We start from the raw sequence: 18275 nt of genomic DNA, 5'->3' as shown, positions 1-18275 counted from the left end.
TCAGCACTGAAGTAAAAAAATAATTACATTTAATAATTAATGTAAATTAAAATATTGTCAGCATAATTATGCCACACAGAAAGAGAGGAGAGATGTCATGGTCGAATGATGACACCAAATGTTGGGAAATAGCCAGGAGAAGGAGCTGTGAAGAAATGGATGATGAAAGGGACTCCAGAATATCAAGAAAAAGCACAGAATGAGAAGCTAAGAAGAGATGGAGGAGAAAATAATGTGATAAACACTAATTACAATCAACCAACAAACTAACACTAATTGAACATTAATTCAAGAGTATGTGACAAAAACTAATTACTGCAAGAATTTCTCAACACAACAATACCTGTCTTCAACAAGAAGACCTGAACAGAGAAAGAGCAAGGCAAATTAACTGACTTCCTTGGCATAATATTTTTGCTGATATTAGTGACCATGGTCATTCTGTTTGAAAGGATAACCCAGTGGGTCATGGTTGTCTAGTAAGGATATAGAATCCAAAAAGTAATTGCTCTATTCTATTTTGCTTCAGTCAAGCCCTCTTTGGAATAGCATGTCCAGTTCTGGGCACTGCAGTTTTAAAAAGACATCCATAGATGAATCATTTTACTTTCTTTTAATTGCTTAATTATTTATTAGGCTGAAAAACTATAATTTTAATATGTCTAATTTATATCTGCAAATGTATGTGTTGTATGAAAATTACTTACTTATATCTATATGAGTTTATTGAATTTGAGGATGTCTATATTATTCTTATATGCCAAGACAACAGATATATTAGCACAGGTAGACAATATTTATATCATTTACTTTGTTTTTAGTATGCAATGATGATGTTTGGTGGATGTTTCATATATTTGTTTGTTTCATGTCACAGGGTGAGTAGCAAGTATGAACTATGACTATATTTTCAATAGTTTATCTTGGTCTACTGAACTAATGTGATCAACTTCCACACAGCAAACATACTCTTTAAAAAATCAAACAAAGAAGATAGGTAAAGCACATAAAATACAGGTAAAGCTTTGTTCATACTGTTGTCATCTTGATTTCTTTGATCACATACTGAAGATACCCCTTTTCCCTCTATTTCATAAAAGCCACATCTTTTGCGACTCTATAAAATGGGACAAAATAACTCAGTTAAAGGGGAAGAAGAAAAAGCTGAGTCATCTCAAATTATTTTGGTAACGGATAGCATACAGGTTGATAAACAAATAAATGTAATCGAGCAATAGATTGAGGATTTTTTTTTGGAATATTCTTCACTGCATCCTTCCCTCTATCCAATTGAAGTCCATTGCCTGCTTCTAATCCTATATCATCAGACCACTTCTATTCTGTTAGTTATCCTGTTTATGGACAGACAAGTAAAGTCCCAAACCCCTTTACATAATACATTTTGTGGCCTTGTAAAGAATAAGTAAACAAACAAAAATACCCCTGTAGAATAGTTGTTCAAAATTTGATCTCGACATTGGGGGCTTCATTGAGGCCACTCTTGAAGAGTATTCAGAAGCTTCAACCAGTGCAGAATGCAATGGCGTGAGCAGTTATGTGTGTCCATAGAATGGTATACCTTACAACTTGACTCCATTAGTTACATTAGTTACCAGTTAGGTCCAGTTCAAGGGGCTGGTTTTGACCTTAAAGCCCTTCACAGCATGGGGACAGATTATTTGAGGGACTGTCTCCAGTTACATCTACCTATCCCATCAGTTTGGTTCAAAATTGGGAAAGGAGTCCGGCAAGGCTGTATACTGTCGCCTTGCCTATTTAACTTATATGCAGAGCACATCATGAGAAAGGCAGGGCTAGATGAATCAAAAGTTGGAATTAAGATTGCTGGAAGAAATATCAACAACCTAAGATATGCAGATGATACCACTCTAATGGCAGAAAGTGAAGAGGAACTGAAGAGTCTCTTGTTGCGAGTAAAGAAGGAGAGGGCAAAAGTTGGGTTGAAACTAAACATTAAGAAAACCAAGATCATGGCATCCGGCCCTCTCAATTCCTGGCAAATAGATGGGGAAGAAATGGAGGTAGTGACAGATTTTATTTTCCTTGGCTCCAAGATCACTGCAGATGGGGACTGTAGCCAAGAAATTAAAAGACGCTTGCTCCTCGGGAGGAAAGCCATGACAAATCTAGACAGCACACTAAAAAGCAGAGACATCACCCTGTCAACAAAAGTGCGTATAGTCAAGGCTATGGTCTTCCCAGTTGCAATGTATGGCAGTGAAAGTTGGACCATAAAAAAGGCTGAGCGCCAATGAATTGAGGCCTTTGAACTATGGTGCTGGAGAAGACTCCTGCGAGTCCTTTGGACTGCAAGGCGATCAAACCGGTCAGTCCTAGAGGAGATCAACCCTGAATGCTTTTTAGAAGGCCAGATCCTGAAGCTAAAAGTTAAATACTTTGGCCACCTAATGAGAAGGAAGGACTCACTGGAGAAGAGCCTAATGCTGGGAAAGATTGAGGGCAATAGAAGAAGGGGACGACAGAGAATGAGGTGGCTGGACGGAGTTACTGAAGCAGTAGGCGTGAGCTTAAATGGACTCCAGAAGATGGTAGATGACAGGAAAGCCTGGAGGAACGTTATCCATAAGGTCACGATGGGTCGGACACGACTTCGCAACTAACAACAATCCCATCAGTTCCAGCAGAAATGGCATGTTGCTGGTCACATCTGCTATGGAGATATATTTGGTAGGACCCAGGTTATTATCCTTTAAATCATAATATTAATATTTTTAAATTATTGTTTTTTCATATTGCTGGGGTTTTTTTAGCTTTTATGTGATCACATTAGTTCAACAGATCAAGATAAACTGTTGAAAGTTACATTTTGTGAGATGGATGACCATATAAGTATGATGAACAAATAAATAATTCCAATTCCACACCCTGTAGGTCTAAATTAATCTTTACTCCTACTTCTTTCAGTGTGCAGATACCATATTATAACAGGATAGCATGTTTTCTTAATAGAATCGTTTTTCACATGACATGCTTAAAAAAAATACAGCTCCACAGCTCTTTCCTCTGATCCCTCTTCACAAATTCATTTGATAAGTTATTGAAAACAATATGGACAGAAAGTGATAACACTGTTGTAATTATTTATTTATTTATTTATTTATTTTATTTAATTAGTTTTATATACCACCCTTTTCCCGAAGGACTCAGGGCGGTTTACAGGGCAAAGTTTAAAAACAATATAAAAGATAAAATAGAAATTCAAGGTTGACTCAGCCTTCCATCCTTCCGAGGTAGGTAAAATGAGGACCCAGATTGTTGGGGGCAATAAGCTGACTTTGTAATAATGCCGCTTGGGGGGGGGAAGCCCTAATAATAAGCAGGCATATACATACAATGAAGGCTATTGCTAAGCACATTGGTTTGTGCTTAAATTGTAAGCCGCCCTGAGTCTTCGGAAAAGGGCGGGATATAAATGGAATTAAAAAAAATAGAATTAAAATAAATTAAACTAATTACTAGCCCAACAAATTAAAACAAAGTTTAAAACTTAAAACCCCTCACTCCAGGCCAGATAGATCAAAGAGCCAAGTTTTCAGGTCCCGCCGAAATGAACGAAGGTTGGGGGTGGTCCGGAGTTCCACAGGTAGGTCATTCCATAGGGCAGGTGGGCCCACAGAGAACGCCCTCCCTCTGGGGATCACCCACCGGCACTCCCTGGCTGGTGGCACCCTAAGGAGACCCTCCCTATGGGAGCGCACAGGATGATGGGAAGTTGATGCTGGCAGCAGGTGCTCCCTAAGATAAACTGGGCCCATGCCATTTAGGGCTTTATAGGTCATCACCAGCACCTTGAATCTCACCCGGACGGCAACTGGAAGCCAATACAGCTCATGGAGAAGAGGCGTTACATGGGAGTATTGGGAGACTCCCATCACAACTTGCGTGGCTGCATTCTGCACCAACTGAAGCTTCCGAGTGGTCCTCAAGGGCAGCCCCATGTAGAGAGCATTGCAGTATTCTAACCAGGAGGTCACGAGCGCATGAGTGACTATGCGTAGGGCATCTCGGTCCAGATAGGGCCGCAACTGGCACACCAGGCGAACCTGGGCAAAAGCCCCCCTGGTCACGGCTCCTATATGATCTTCCAAACTGAGCCGTCTCCATGCTATACCCGGGCCTAAAGCCCGATTGGTACGGGTCTAGATAATCAATTTCCTCCAGGAACAGAGGAAGCTGATGCGCCACCACACTCTCAACAACCTTTGCTAAAAAGCGAAGGTTGGAGACCGGATGATAGTTGTTCAAAATAGCCGGGTCCAGAGCAGGCTTCTTGAGGAGGGGCCTCACCACCACCTCCTTCAAGGCGGTAGGGAAGGTACCCTCTCTCAAAGAAGCAGTTATTACTGCCTGGAACCAGCCTCATGTCTCCTCCCGAGCTGAATACACCAGCCAGGAGGGGCACGGATCCAATAAACACATGGTGGAACTCAGTCTCCTCATGATTCTGTCCACCTCATCTGGGGTCACAGGATCGAATTCACTCCAAATGACATTCTGAAGACCGCTTGATTCTTCCCCATCAGTCTCTGCCCAGTCAGAGTCCAGACCGGCCCGAATCTGAGCAATTTTGTCCGCAAGATGATGACTAAACTCCTCGGCTCACCCCTGCAAGGGCTCCTCCCTCACCTCCTGATTAAGGAGGGAGCGGGTCACCCTAAACAGGGCGGCCAGGCAATTATCTGCGGACGCGATGAGGGCAGCGAAGTAATTAGACTTTGCTGTCCTCACCGCTCCGAGGTAAGACCTCATAGCAGCTCTCAACTGCAATCGGTCAGATTCAGATCGGCTGGATCTCCAACAGCTCTCCAGACCCTGTCTCCGATTCTTCATCTCCCTGAGCTCCACAGAAAACCATGGAGCCCATTGGGATCTGCGCTGGATCAGGGGTCGCAAGGGTACAACCCGGTCGAGCGCCTCGGTGGCAGCCCTTTCCCAGGCCTCCACCAAGGTGTTGGCCGGGCTGTGAGTGAGGGAAATTGGTATAGACCCAAGCGCCATCTGGAACCGTTCCGGATCCATTAGGTGCCTGGGGTGGAACCACCTGGTCGGTTCCACAGCCCAGCAGCGAGGGGTGGCAAGACGGAAGACCAACCACAGGAGATGATGATCGGACCATGACAGGGGGACAATAGTTGGCGAGCCCCCTCCCAGATCATCAAGCCACTGTCCAGATAGAAAAACTAGGTTGAGAGTGTGACCCCCCTCATGAGTCGGACCCTGAATTATTTGGGTCAGGTCCATGGCCATCATGGAGGCCATGAACTCCCGAGCTAACTTCGACGATCCCCCCAGGGAAGGAAGGTTATAGTCGCCCAGAACTATGAGTCTGAGAAACTGAACCACCAACCCTGAAAGGGCGTTGAGAAGCCCGGGCAGGGCCGTTGCTACACTGCTGGGTGCCAGGTATGTCAGCAACAAGCCCAACTGAGCCCCAGGGCCACACCTCAGGAGGAGTGACTCACTCCTGCCCATCTGTGCAACAGTGGTTTCCTGCGGACATAAGGTCTCCCATATAACCACCACCACAACCCCGCCCCTACCCTGAGCCTGCAGCCAGTAAAGCACACAGAAACCTGGAGGACAAAGCTCAGTCAGATGGACACCTCCCTCTGAGCCCAACAGGTTTCCGTAATGCATGCCAGATCCGCGCGTTCCTCCTCGATCAAATCATAGATGAGGGGAGCTTTGTTCACAATGGATCTGGCATTAAAATATACCAGCCTGAGCTCAGGGGCCTGATCCCCCTCACTCCCGGATAAGCAGGTACCAACTGGAGGGTCGGAGCACGCCACCGCTTGAAGACAGCGGGGGTGTGATCCCAGATGTTGATATGGTCTTCCGTGTAACCACCTGCTGCCGTTTCCAATCATCGTGGGGATTTGAACCCCCACCCCACTGCTGGGAAAACCAGAGGTCCCCAACCCCAACCCCGTCTCGCCGGGAACCATCTCAGGCCCGGACTGACAACCGGTTGATAAAATACACCCCATATCCCTCCCAACCCTACCATTCCCCCACTCCCTAGCCCCTTAAAACAACCGGCTAAAAAACATACCAGGGGCCTCTTAATACGTTTCCACCAATGGCCCCTGTCTATGCCCAACTAACTTTGAATACAGAACCAGGAAGAAGTGACATTTCTTCCAATGCTACAGCAATGCATGAGGGGATAATACAACTAATATCTTTGCTCCATGACAACAGTAAAAGTCTGTAATTAGGATGAAGCAATAGCAACCATGGTCAATCAGCCATGTAAACTACTCGGTAGCATTTCAACACATATTTAGGAAATAATTCAGCTTCCCTATATTTTCTATATGGTAAGCTAGTCTATTTTTACCAGGAATGATTTTAATATTCATAGTTTTTTTTTACTTGGTTTGTATTTGATTTTAAGGGCTTGGATCCAGTATGTAGGTAGGGTATTCCAACAATATGTCATTCTGTAGTCTGTCTTTCTTCATATATTGGATAATATTCAAATATAATGCCAAAAAAATAGATATGGAACAAAATATTGCAGATATCAGATATCATTTCATTGCTATTTTGTCTTAATACATTTAAAGAAATTAAATGCAGTTTAAATAAAACTTACATAAACTTCAAATGATTTGTATGTGATCTCTTTTGAACATATAGCTATAAATTAGGGATTATTATTATTATCCCAAAGACACAGCTCTTTTTGCAAGACCTTGGAGCTCTCTTAGTTTGTGTTACTAGATAAAAGTGATGCAACTTCCTGCAAATATTTGATGTGAAACCAAATAAAACATGTTTTATTGTTAAGCTTTTGCTAGATTTAACACATCTGTAGAATATTAACATCCCCCACAAACAAGCAAACAAACAAAAGGTAAGTCAAAAGTCCTTAAGGTTCTAGTAATATTTAAGAGTTTCAATACAGTAGTCTTCGATTTACAATTTACGATCTGTCATGGTTCCGACAAATGAAACTCTTCAAAAGAACTTCAAGGCATTTATTTATTTTATTTATTTTATTACATTTATATACCGCCCTTTCCCGGAGGACTCAGGGCGGTTTACAGGGTAATTAAAAACCAAAAATACAAAAGTTAAAAACCAAGTTTAAAAAAGATTAAATTTATCCCTGTATAAATAAAACCCCAATTAAAATAAATTAATCCTCAGCCTGGGCCAGAAAGCTCGAAGAGCCAGGTCTTCAGGCCCCGGCGGAATGAACGGAGGTCGGGGGCAGTCCTCAGCTCCACTGGCAGCTGGTTCCAAAGGGCAGGCACCCCCACTGAGAAGGCCCTATCCCTGGGTGTTACCCGCCACAATCTCTTACTGGTGGCACCCTGAGAAGACCCTCCCTGTGGGAGCGCACTGGACGAAGGGAACGTGATGCCGGCAGCAGGTATTCCCTCAGATACCCCGGACCCAAGCCATGTAGGGCTTTATAGGTCATGACCAGCACCTTGAATTGTTTACCTTAAAGAATTTTTTATTCAAGAAACAAAGTAACATAGTTGAAACCAAAAACTAAATCCCCCTTCCCTGGATACAAAGTAACAAAGCACAATTCCGTCCTCCAATAAACAGTCACAAATCCCCAATTAGCTTTAAGCGCAGGCTTTCTCCCCTGCTCTCCAGCCTGCCAACTCTGGGCCCAATGACCTTGGGTTCCCATGGCTGAGTTAGTATTGTTATGACTAGCTGGACTGTCATCCACATTCCCCCTCCCAGCATCAACTTAACTCTAAAAGCAATAGCGAAAAAGGGCTCCATTTCCATCTGTTGTCAAAGCAAGAACATCCGATGTTAGCAGAGTTGACACAAAAGGTAAAGCAAAGTCCTCAAGGTTCCAATAATATTTAAGAGTTTCAATACAATAGTCCTTGATTTACAACCAAAACTGAGCCCAAAATGTATGTTGCTAAATGAGAAATTTGTTAAGTGAGTTTTGCCCAATTTTATGACTTTTATTGCCACATTTGTTAAGTGAACCACTGCAGTTCATAAATTAGTGACATGGTTGTTAAATGAATCTGGTTACCCCATTGACTTTGCTCGTCAGAAAGTCGCAAAAGGGGATCACGTGATTGCGGGACACTGCAACATCATAAATGTGAATCAGTTGTCAAGCATCCAAATGTAAATCACATGACTTTGGGGATGCTGCAATGGTCATAAGTGTGAAAAATGGTCATAAGTGCTGTTGTAACTTCAAACAGTCACTAAAAGAACTGTTTTAAGTTGAGAACTACCTGTAGTACTGATTTGTATATATCCATCAGTATAGGAAACAACGTATGTCCCATAAATACTTACAAAAAAGAAAACAAAGGAAAGTAATATATAAAGGGAAAAGGAACAATATCTATCCTCTCCACTGACTTCTAATCTGCCTCCAGATGTGTTTTAGAAAACTGGCATTATCTTTTAATAGAATGCTTTTTATCTTGATCCTTGATATAATCCTAGGAAGTCCTTCTCTAAATATCTAAGTGTTTTGCCTACTGGGGAAAGTACAGGTAGTCCTCTCAGCTCACAGCAGTTCGTTTAGTGACAGTTCGAAGTTACAATGGCACTGAAAAAAAAGTTGCAACCATTTTTTACATTTACAAGGGTGGCAACATCCCCATGGCCATGTGATCAAAATTCAGATGCTTGCCTATTGGTTCATATTTATGACAGTTGCACTGTCCTGGGGTCATGTGATCACCATTGCAATCTTCTGACAAGCAAAGTCAAAGGGGAAGCCAGATTCACTCAACAATCGTGTTACTGACTTAACAACTGCAATGATTCGCTTATCAACTGTGGCAAGACGGGTCGTAAAATGGGACAAAATTCGCTTAACAACTGTCTTGCTTAGCGATGGAAATTTTGGACTCAGTTGTGGTCACAGGTTGAGGACTACCTGTAAATGTTTTGGTTGCAGGATGCCATCTATGAAAATATATATTGGGTGTCTTGTTTACATTGTAGGAACGGAACTGTGGTATTTCTACAGTGGCAGAAATGAAGAGGGGATTGGTATTGCGCTCCCACAGAGAGGGCCTCCTCAGGGTGCCTCCGATCAAAGAATGTCGATTGGTGGCCCCCAGGGGGAGAGCGTTCTCTGTGGGCACGCCAGACCTATGGAACCGCTTGCCGGTTGAGCTCCGGACGGGCCCCGACCTTCGCTCCTTCCGGCGCGATCTAAAAACGTATCTATTTGAGCAGTCTGATCTGGTCTGATTGGTTAGGGTTGGGGTTTTAAATACGTTTTAATTATTGTTTTAACCTTGGGCATTTATTTAATCGCTTTTAACTTTTGTATTTTGTTTTGTATTTATTGCCCTGTACACCACCCTGAGTCCTTTGGGAGAAGGGCGGTATAAAAATATAATAATAATAATAATAATAATAATAATAATAATAATAATAATAATAATAATAATAATCCCCTTTTGTGATGAACAAATGTTATTAAAAGGCCCAAGCTTTCATGAAGTTGCAAGTATTGACAATGGTTGCTTTTCACAGTCTTTTCAGAGCACTACCCTAATAGCACACCAGGTCATTATCGTTAGGCCCAAGAAGAAAAAGAGCACCATCAACTATAAGCAGAAGCCAATTCAGTTACATCAGCTGAGGTTTCAAGAATATTGAAATTGTGTTACTACATTTTGATCCCCTTGTTGGATTAGGGATTCTTGTTTAATTAAATAAACATTAAAAGACAATGTGTCTCTGGGGAATGAAAAAGGGTCATTTGTTTTATTTATCATTTCCAATTTTCCCCCATGATGTTTATGAAAATTTGGGCCTCGTGGAGGCAGTTAAGAAATTTTAGGGTGGTTATGTGTTAAAGAAAAAAAAATATTGATCAGAACATCATTTTGACAGACTTCCTTGTGCATGAATGAAGTGCATTATATAAGATTGTGTTAATACCCTGGATACCAGTCTCTTCACATCAGCAAGCAGGGAGCAGCAGTGTTCTCAATTCAGAGAAGTATGATCAAGGGATGACAAACGTCAACAGTAATGACACATCATTGAACTACGAACTCCATCCCTTTGGTACATGTCTTGTGATATTCTAAGAAAAGACAGCACTTGTGTTATAAACAATGTAATGCTGCTTTGAACATTTTGACAAAAGAGATACAGGTAATACAGGTAATCCTCGACTTACAATGAGTCAGTTAATGCCCATCTGAATTTATGACAGACTTAAAAAAAGTTACTTATCATCTTTAGCCTTACAACTGCTGCATCACTCCTGCTGTCGTATGATTGCATTTTGGCAACCAGCTTGCATTTATGACCATTTGTAGCATTGACTCATCATCTGATTGTGTTATGCATTTCTGTTCTGCTAATATAAAAGAGTTAAAACTGGAATAAAAATAAGTATCTTTGGAACTATACATATTAATTATTTGCAATTTTGATTCCAGTAGTCTGGAAACTTGTAGCTAGGAAGGTAGGCAGATAGTTGATACATAGATAGATAGATAGATAGATAGATAGATAGATAGATAGATAGATAGATAGATAGATAGATAATAGATAGATAGATATGTCTATTTCTAAGGTGGCAAAAATGAAAAGGAGACTGGTGGTCCATTTTCTGATTAACAATTTTCTAATTAGCCTTTTATCTGACAAAACCATGGAGAGATATCTCTATCTCTCCATGATTTTGCCAGTCTTTTATCCTATTTTTTGAGCAAATTGTTTTCATGTTTGCTGATGTTCAATAAATAAGCATTTTAACCTTTTTTTGTTAGATAAACTGAATTGATGTATATTCTTTCTCTGATCTGGATAAAGGGATTTCTCAGGAGGGTATTAGATTCAAAAGGAGTTGGAAATTAGTAACTTTCTAATAATAAACATTAATTCTGATTACATCAAATAGTTTCAGCACTATAACGGTAGCTGATAGCCATTGTCCTGAAAGGGGACAATCTTCAGTTTCAAGGACTGAAAGCTTTTCAAAGCATTGTAGAGCTGTCCAACCCAAGCATGGTTTAAAGATAAAGAAGTGAGAATAAAACCTTTAAAACTCTCTTTCAGAAGTGAGTAATTGAGCAAATATACAAATTGCCTGTCATAGTTTTTTTTGCTATATCAGAATGTTCTATTTTTCTCTGAGCATTTGTTTCTACAATTTGCCTGTGTACATATACATTAATGTACACATATTTTACATATAGCAATGTTTTGTTTAGAATGAATGGTACATTTGATTTAAATAATGTCTATAAGGACACTTTAAAATTTGCTAATTTCAATTTCATAAGAGTAATAAATGACTTCCCCCAAACTAAACTTTTCTATGTGTTTAGCTTTCCTGAAAAAGGAAGGTCTTGATTGTGTGTCATCTTCAACATGAGGAACTTGTGCTAAATTAGTGAGCATAGTGTTGTTTGTATGGCAGGATCCCAGAGTTCACTACAGAATCTGTAAAATGGGATTAAATCCAGGGAGAGGAACCTAGGATCATCAATCCTATTTGGATAATTCACAGGATACTTTGTTGTTAGTTGCGAAGTCGTGTCTGACCCATCACGACCCTATGGATAACGTTCCTCCAGTCCTTCCTGTCCTCTACCATCTTCTGGAGTCCATTTAAGCTCACACCTACTGCTTCAGTGACTCCATCCAGCCACCTCATTCTCTGTCATCCCCTTCTTCTCTTGCCCTCAATCTTTCCCAGCATTAGGCTCTTCTCCAGTGAGTCCTTCCTTCTCATTAGGTGACCAAAGTATTTAAGTTTTAGCTTCAGGATCTGGCCTTCTAAAGAGCAGTCAGGGTTGATCTCCTCTAGGGCTGACCGGTTTGATTGCCTTGCAGTCCAAGGGACTTGCAGGAGTCTTCTCCAGCACCAGAGTTCAAAGACCTCAATTCTTTGGCGCTCAGCCTTTTTTATGGTCCAACTTTCACGGGCATACATTGCAACTGGGAAGACCATAGCCTTGACTATACGCACTTTTGTTGACAGGGTGATGTCTCTGCTTTTTAGTGTGCTGTCTAGATTTGCCATGGCTTTCCTGTCCAGGAGCAAGCGTCTTTTAATTTCTTGGCTACAATCCCCATCTGCAGTGATCTTGGAGCCCAGGAAAATAAAATCTGTCACTACCTCCATTTCTTCCCCATCTATTTGCCAGGAATTGAGAGGGCCGGATGCCATGATCTTGGTTTTCTAAATGTTTAGTTTCAACCCAACTTTTGCACTCTCCTTCTTCACTCGCAACAAGAGGCTCTTTAGTTCCTCTTCACTTTCTACCATTAGAGTGGTATCATCTGCATATTTTAGGTTGTTGATGTTTCTTCCGGTAATCTTAATTCCAACTTTTGATTCATCTAGCCCTGCCTTTCTCATGATGTGCTCTGCATATAGGTTAAATAGGCAAGGTGACAGTATACAGCCTTGCCGGACTCCTTTCCCAATTTTGAACCAATCAGTGGTTCCGTGTCCAGTTCTCACTGTTGCTTCTTGGCCCGCATATAGGTTTCTCAAGAGACAAATAAGATGGTCTGGTACACCCATCTCTTTAAGGACTTGCCACAGTTTGTTATGATCCACACAATCAAAGGCTTTAGCATAGTCAATGAAGCAGAAGTAGATGTTTTTCTGTAACTCTCTAGCTTTCTCCATGATCCAGCGTATGTTGGCTATTTGATCTCTAGTTCCTCTGCCTCTTCAAAATCCTGCCTGTACTTCTGGTAGTTCTCAATCCACATGCTGCTGAAGTCTAGCTTGTAGGATTTTAAGCATAACTTTACTAGCATGAGAAATGAGTGCAATGGTGCGGTAGTTTGAACATTCTTTGGCACTGCCTTTCTTTGGAATTGGAATGTAAACTGATCATTTCCAATCCTGTGGCCACTGTGAGTTTTCCAAATTTGCTGGCAAATTGAGTGTAGCACTTTTACTGCATCATCTTTTAAAATTTTGAATAGCTCAGCTGGAATACTGTCACCTCCACTAGCTTTGTTGTTGGTCAGTTTTTCTAAGGACCACTTCACTTCACATTCTAGGATGTTTGGCTCGAGGTCCGTGACAACCTCATTGTGATTATCAGGGACATTAAGCTCATTCTTGTATAGCTCTTCTGTGTAATTTTGCCACCTCTTCTTAATCTCTTCTGCCTCTCCCTGCCATTTGGTCCTTTATCATCCCCATTTTTGCATGAAACGTTCATCTCTCCAATTTTCTTGCAGAGATCTCTGGTCCTCCCTATTCTATTGTTTTCTTCTATTTCTTTGCACTGTCCATTGAAGAAGGCATTCTTATCTCTTCTAGCTATTCTTTGGAATTCTGCATTTAATTGGGCATATCTTTCTTTTTCTCCCTTGCCTTTCACTTCCCTCCTTTCCTCAGCTATTTGCAGAGCTTCCTCAGACAGCCATTTTGCTTTCTTGCATTTCTTTTTCTTTGGGAAGGTTTTGGTTGCTACCTGTTGTACAATGTTGCGAACCTCTGTCCATAGTTCTTCAGGCACTCTGTCTATCAGATCTAATTCCTTAAATCTATTTGTCACCTCTACTGTATATTCAACAGGGATATGATTTAATTCATACCTGACTGGTCTAGCACTTTCCCCTACTTTCTTCAGTTTAAGCCTAAACTTTGCAACGAGAAGCTCATGGTCTGAGCCACAGTCAGCTCCTGGTCTTGTTTTTACTGATTATATAGAGCTTCTCCATCTCTGGCTGCAGAGCACATAGTCAATCTGATTTCTGTGTTGACCGTCTGGTGATGTCCATGTGTAGAGCCATCTCTTGGGTTGTTGGAAAAGAGTGTTTGCTATGACCATCGTATTCTCTTGACAAAATTCTATCAGCCTGTGCCCTGCTTCATTTTGTACTCCAAGGCCAAACTTGCCTGTTATTCCAGTTATCTTTTGGCTTCCTACTTTAGCATTCCAATCCCCCATGATGATAAGGACATCATTTTTTGGTGTTAGTTCTATAAGGTGCTGTAGGGCTTCATAGAACCGGTCAATTTCATCCTCTTCAGCACCGGTGGTTGGGGCATAGACTTGGGCTACTGTGATATTGAATGGTTTGCCTTGGATTCGAACTGAGATCATTCTGTCATTTTGAGGATTGTATCCCAGTATTGCTTTTCCTACTCTTTTATTGACTATGAAGGCTACTCCATTTCTTCTGAGGGATTCTTGCCCACAGTAGTATACCTGATGGTAATCTAAATTAAATTCACCCATTCCTGTCCATTTTAGTTCACTGATTCCTAAGATGTCGATGTTCAGTCTTGTCATTTCTTTTTTGACCACGTCCAGCTTCCCTTGATTCATGGATCTTACATTCTAGGTTCCTATGGAGAAAAAATCTTTACAACATTGGACTTTCCTTTCACCACCAGACACATCCACAGCTGAGCGTCCTTTCAGCTTTGGCCCAGTCACTTCATTCTTTCTGGCGCTACTAGTACTAGCCCTCTGCTCTTCCCCAGTAGCATATTGGATGCCTTCCAACCTGAGAGGCTCATCTTTCAGCATCATATCTTTTTGCCTTTTGGTACTGTCCATAGGGTTTTCGTGGCAAAGATACTGGAGTGGGTTGCCATTTCCTTCTCCAGTGGATCACGTTTTGTCAGAACTCTCTGCTATGACCTGTGCATCTTGGGTGGCTCTGCATGGCATAGCTCATAGCTTCATTGAATTACGCAAGCCCCTTTGCCACGACAAGGCAGTAAACCATGAAGGGGTCACAGGATACAATTGTTATCAAATTTAATTATCAGATTTGCCTTTTTCAGTAGAAGCAAAAGGATTTTCCAATTAAGTATGGTTAGTGAGGATGAATTAATTAAGTAAAATAGTAACCGAAGCTGTTGGAAGACTCCATTTTTTGCAAGCAGAAGGCCAATTTTATATTATACGGAGTCAGATGTGACTCTGTATAAAATAAAATTTGGCCTTCTGCTTGTAAGATATAAAATATACAGTGACATCCATGAAATATGTTATATTTTCTAACTAACTTATCTAGATTACCACCCTGATTGCCTGGAGATTTTTCATCCCAATAGTAATCACACTCAGTTCCATTTAGCTTCCAAGCCTAAACAAGGTCAACCAGCTATTTCCACTCTTCTGAAACCTAATTAGGAAAAGTGTATGCTTTTTGCACTGAAAAAATACCTGTTTTAAACGTATTGTTTTGTAATCCAAAATGCATAACTAATTTAGTTCAAATTAAATAAGTCTTACAAATGTAGTGTTTGTACAAATTAATAAGTTTGGTAGAGTAGGTTTCTACATGTTTTGCAGAACCTAGGAATTTTTTTTCCCAATCTGTTCCTTTTTCAGATGTGTCATTGTTCATCATTGGAGCAGTGTTTCTTCCTCATTCTTATTCCTCATTCCTCAGACAATTATGACTGTCCTTCAGCTGAAAATGTTGTCTTTGGGGGTATGGATTAGTCAGAGACAGTTTTCTTGAAAGTAGTTTGCTCAGGATAACTGTGATACATACAAAGAGACATGAAGTAACCATTCCCAATAGTGGGTGATTCAGGCATTTATACAAGCAATTGATAAAAAATGATTTGCATGCATGCATACACACAGGCATTAACATTAAGAGAAACTAATGGCAGAGAAGCACATTCAAAATATACAATGCACAGAAACATCAATAAGACATCTCTGTTGGATTATAACTGAACCTTTAGATTGATTTTATAACCAGGTCATCAATTTATCTTGACATACTTCCAAGAGTCTCATAGCCTCTTTGGGATCTGTTGTCATCAATATAAATTATACCTATGCTGTACAGTCCTATAGTTTTTACTTCATAAATGCCTTAATCTCAAGTAATAGGGTGCAAAGGAAGATATACTTAAAATGTAGGGAGAATAACTCTACATAACATTTTCAAAGACAGTCTGCATTTCTGAATAAGTAGGATTCTGATAACAGACAACATAAATAAATAAAATATAGAATATGGGGTTCAGCAAACAGGGAGGTCCTAGAGAATCTAATGTAGGAGAGCTACACAGAGATAATCTCCTAATGATTGTTCAAAATACAGTTCACAGAACACTGGCAGTTCACAAAATATTACAGATGAACCACTTAACCTTTTCAAACCTTTACCTCATGGGTAATGATACCTATCATGGTTTCTATTTAATCCATGAGAACATCATTATCTCCATAATTGTATGGTTATACTGTACCTATAATTCTGCATAGTATTTGATGAATTTGATCAAGTACACTGAAAGTTTCTGCTGGAACTTGAAAGTATAAAGGACTACTTATTACACAGTTGTCCTCTGTAACTGGGTGGGGGAGAGAGGGAGGGGAATGAAGTGAAAGGATTAATGGAAGGAAGACAATAAATATGAATCCCCAGAGAATTCTATCAATAGGACAAGATGCTCATGTAATAAAAGCATCATCTGAAAAACTCAAGCCATTGAGCATGGAGAAAGAAACATGGAAACTGGAAATCATTTGAATGGTTTTGTGGTTGCCCATCACATTATAACTTCCATCAGTAGCAAACATCTATTTTATTACTTTAATTTAACCTTATATTGTGTTTACCTCTAGCAGAATGCTGTGGCAATATTTGGAAATATTTCCAAGTGAGGATGAGCTTTAAGAAAGTTAATGTCTTAGCACAAAAGTAAAGTCACCTGATGATGGCATCCAGCCACATGAATCTGGAGTAAAGTCTCTTTATAGGTTTTCATCTCACCAACTCACAGTTGATTCGGATAAAATGAGAGGAGACTTGTATGCAAGCTATGAAAGTTTTCCTGAGTCCCTTTGAGGAAAGATGAAGTAAGTATGGAAGAAATTGGCTTGTTGGGATGATGATGGGGATGATTACCAACTTAATCTTGTTACACTGAGGCTATCCTGCAGCTATTTTTGTTATCATTTGAGATGCCCATATAAACTGGACCTTTCTTGTCAACTGGAATCCTGAACACATAAAGCAGAGATGGTAATACCACAAATACAACTGACGACAAACTAGTTGCTCAAGTAAGCACTAGCTGGAAACATTTAGCAGTGGTGCAATGGAATATCTGCAAGAGATATCATTTTCCTGTAAGCATGAACTGGTGGGGCCATAAAACAGACAAAGTAATAGAAAATTAAGCTAAAGTGCTCTGGGATTGAATGTGGATTATTTGAATTAAATTCCAATGAACATTTGCTACAAAAAACCCCAGACTTAACAACTATTGACAAGAAAGACAAAAAAGTCTGGATAATGGACATTGCAATACTGGAGACAGTAGAATAGATGAGAAAGAACTGGAGAAAATCACAAAATAAAAAGACCTTCAAATAAAAGCAGAACAACTGTGGCAAAATAAAGCAAAGATAGTACCAATGAAGCAAAGATAATACCAATAGTAATAGACACCTTGGGCATACTTCCAAAATGTGAAATCCAGTCTAAACATCTGGCTAATTATGTGACCAACCGTAATAATAATTTATTAAATTTATAGGCTGCCTGACTCCAATCAATTTTGGGCAGTTAACTTGCTTAGATCTGCCTGTGCTATGAATGGAGTAGTAGCAGATTTTTTGAAAAGGCACATGCTATATCTGCTAATAATGCAAAAAGAGCTTGCAAAAGAGCTTTAATCAAAAACTGATGTGTTTAGGTTTTAGCAGCACTATAGTTAAACTTTTGACACAACCTTCTTTATAAGATTAATTTTGTTTAACCATTCTAATGTTTCAAGATGATGTGATCTGTCATTCAAGATATCTGGAAGCTACTAAGTTGGGCTGGCCTGAACCAATTTAAAAATGAAGTGCTTTAAGTGTAAAAGCATTAGAATAGTTCAAAATGGGTTTCTTCCCATTAGTGTTGTGATTTACTATAATTGAAAAAAACTGCTTATGATGATCAAACAAAATGGCATTTTTACAGTTGCATCAGAAAGAACATTAAAATGGCCCTGTTAAGCAGATGAGCTGCTTTAATAATAGAAGTGGCAGGACTTGAAAGAAACATGCAGGAAAATTTGAAACTGATATGGCTTGATTAATTTAGGTGGCCTTTTTGAAAGACAGAGTCTTCATTATTATTACAAGACTACAACCATTGTTATTGTTTAATTAGTGGAAAATGAAAGGATGGCTCATTTGCTGGATGAAAATATTTTAATGCAGAGCCCAGTACTGCAGGTGTGATTTCATTGCAATTCAGGAATATAAAAATGTTTTCTCTTCTTCAATTTCTTCTTCATCCTT

The 18275-nt window shown here is 40.1% G+C and overlaps 1 protein-coding gene across 4 annotated transcripts in view; it reads left to right on the top strand.

Moving 5' to 3' along the window:
- The window catches only part of MME (membrane metalloendopeptidase), a 124262-nt gene that overhangs the window by 14021 nt on the left and 91966 nt on the right, over positions 1-18275 (top strand). Inside the window, exon 1 of one of the 4 annotated variants that reach the window (XM_083363653.1) lies at positions 16820-16838. The exons of the other annotated variants lie outside the window; for them this stretch is intronic. The gene's annotated coding sequence lies outside the window, so the exon portion shown is untranslated. Of the gene's footprint in view, positions 1-16819; positions 16839-18275 lie in introns of those variants that run through there. 4 annotated transcript variants of the gene reach the window in all.

Source organism: Vipera ursinii, assembly GCF_947247035.1.
Source record: "Vipera ursinii genome assembly, chromosome: 5".
Lineage (NCBI taxonomy): Eukaryota > Metazoa > Chordata > Lepidosauria > Squamata > Viperidae > Vipera > Vipera ursinii.
The sequence above is the reverse complement of the archived record's forward strand: the minus strand, read 5'-3'. Positions and strand labels throughout refer to the sequence as shown.